A 2,962-nucleotide genomic window follows, 5' to 3' on the forward strand; every position below is an offset into this window, starting at 1 on the left:
CCAAGCACTAAAATGGGGTATAATCACTGATGCCAGTTTTGTAACAGTGAAATTCCCGTCCGAAGCCATGAAATTTCCCGATTAGATGCAAAATTTCCCGCCAACCTAAATAGATATAATTTGTAATCTCTAGTAATAAACAATTTTTTAAAATACCGCTTTAGATGGTCTTTGATGTAAAGTTGAATTCATGCTCGTAGTATTAAAAAAATGTTATTTACAGTTATGCATGATAAGATCAAAAAGAAAATTTAAAAAATACATGCACAATTTCCTTTAACGAACACTATCTTTGTGTGTGTGTGTGTGTGTGTGTGTGTGTGTGTGTGTGGTTTGGACGGGAATGTTGTCTTCGGCAAAACAACATTTAATTTAATTGTATTGGCCTTAACACAGGGGTGCCCACAAAAGGGGGCTATGACGCAAACTGCGTCATTGAAATATTTGGGGGGGGTAAAATATATATAAATATGTTTGAAGGGGTGTAAAAATTAATCAAAAAGATTTTTTCATGGAAGAACATCTACGGATAGACAATTGGGGGGGTGCGTCATGGATATGAGGGGGGGTGGGAACCACTGCTTAACATGAGTTTCGTGTTACTTGTACATTATTTGTTCCTTGCCACAATAAAAGATGCAGCGATTGGCAGGTGTTTTGCAACTGCTTTACACTAGCTTGATGTTTCAAGTCTTTTGTGTGTTTGTGGTGTTCATTTTTTCCACAAAAGAGCTCAATGTTACAGGTTTTACACCTAGAAAAGTTGAGAATGCCAGAATTTTCCGTTTTCAGCCTATTTTAAAGAAAAATTCCCGCCAGTGCTCAGAATTTCCCGTTTGACGGGAATCACTTTGTATAATCTATTTGTAACTCGATTGATGTTTATTATATTCAGGGTTGGAAATTGTTACAAACTAATTACTTTTAACAAGAGCATTAAATTTATCAATTTTCAGGTAGAATTAAAGTACATCGTTTCTTATTAGACTTTCAATCTATTCTATGAGTAAGTGTCGGAAGCCTTATAGAACGGCTTTGTAGGTCCGTCGATCTGTCTGTAGAGAGATATCAGAGAAAAAAAAACTTTAAGAAATATTGAGAAGAGGTTTTTCTATCAAGTTAAGTGTTTCAATCATAGATTTCATCTCCGCCATTAACTCCCTATTCAAAATAGGGATGGCCACAAAGTTCCAATTCCGGCGAACCGTCTCCTAAACCGGTTCTTGGAGATCTGGTTTTCAGAACCGGTTCTGGAACCGGTTCCAGACCTGGATCTGAAAACCCGGTTCCAGAACCGGATCTTAGAAACCGGTTCCAGACCTAGATCCGAAAGCTCCCAAGGACCCGTAAAGGAGGCACAAAGTTCACCTTTAAAGCACTGCAAAGTGAACCACGCGCTTGTGCCCTCCCCGCCTAAACCCGCTTGTGCCCCCAGATAAAAAATTTTGGTCCACCATTGGGTGTTTAGCCAAATGACTTTGTAGTTTGCCTGTTTAGCCAATGAGTTTTCGAGTTACCCAGTTTGTTTAGGCAAATGAGACAAGTGTCCACCTCCTGGGCGCCTGCCTGTCGCTTCCACCATTTCATTTAGCACACTGTTCACAGCCTGCCAGCAGCTCGGGTTTAGCGTAGGGGTGGCCACAAAGTTCCGATGGAATCGGTTCTTAGAGATCCGGTTTCCAGACCTGGTTCCGAAAACCCGGAATTGGATCTTCGGAATCGATTCCAGACCTGGATCCTAAAAGCCGGTTCCAGTCCTGGATCCGAAAAACCGGTCATTAATCAGACGTCAAAACGACTCTGCATAAGGCCCTTGTTTTGATGCCTGATTAAGGCTATACTACGGGTTTGACTAAAGGATGGTTGTCTAAAGTGTATTCAGAGTCTCTGATTAGGACGTAGTAGTTGACGAAGTTAATCAGGTGTGACTAATTAATCTAGAGCAGAGGCTAATCTTTTACCCACGGTTTAGCGTGCGACACAACGTTGCGTATTTTGTATTTCATATGTTTTCATTTTTACAGACTACGCATGCGCACATCCTCTTTTCCGTAGTTGCCACATTTATTTTTCTCACCCGAGTCATTGAGGTTATATTAGTTAATCATACCCAAATCAACTTTTTAGTTGTATTCAAAGTAAACTCTGAATACCAAAAAGTACATCTGCCTTAGTAAAGAGCTAGTATACCACTAACTAGTTTGTGACTAACATTCGATTAACGAATTATCTCTGAATACCGCCCATAGGCTTTAATATCTTGACGATATTTAAGTCTTTAGTAGGAACTGGGAAACAAAAGAATCTAAGAATTGACCGTGGACTCTATTCGGCAGCTGCCTTCGCAAATATTGCGGAGCTTTACGTAACACAAAAATGTATAAATCAATTAGAACTGCTATAAGTATTATCGCAAACTAAAATACAGATTTTCCGTTGCGTTGACGCAAACCGTTACTGAATATGGTTTCGTGTCTCTATTACTATATTATCTTGGTAGATAATCCCTTCTCAGGCTGCCACGTCTTTTATTGGAACACAAAACTATTTCCCTCAAGCAGGCACGTATTCAGGGATTTATTTAGTGAGGGGTCTAAAGCTTTTAGGTGGGTTTATTTTCAACTTGAAGATAAATTATATTAAAATTTGTAAAATTTGACCAAATTTACGGACAAGTTGAGATTTCGAAGGGGGCATCCGGAACACATAACCCTTTCCCTCTGTACATCTCTGCCCTCAGTCAATCATACGTAGCAAAAGTAGGAGAACTCTAATAAAGTAAAATTTAAGGTAGTAAGAAACAGTTTTGTAAAAAAAAAAAAAAAAAAAAAGTATATTCACAGTGGTATTCTATAAAATGAATATCTAACAAGGTACATTCGCGAAGTGTTCTCCTCGGGATTCGTGTAAAATTGATTTAAATCCAAAGTTCTCAGCGGCCCAATGTGTATTGTACTAATTT

Source organism: Thermobia domestica, chromosome 17, assembly GCF_964235325.1.
Source record: "Thermobia domestica chromosome 17, izTheDome1.hap1.1, whole genome shotgun sequence".
Taxonomy (NCBI): domain Eukaryota; kingdom Metazoa; phylum Arthropoda; class Insecta; order Zygentoma; family Lepismatidae; genus Thermobia; species Thermobia domestica.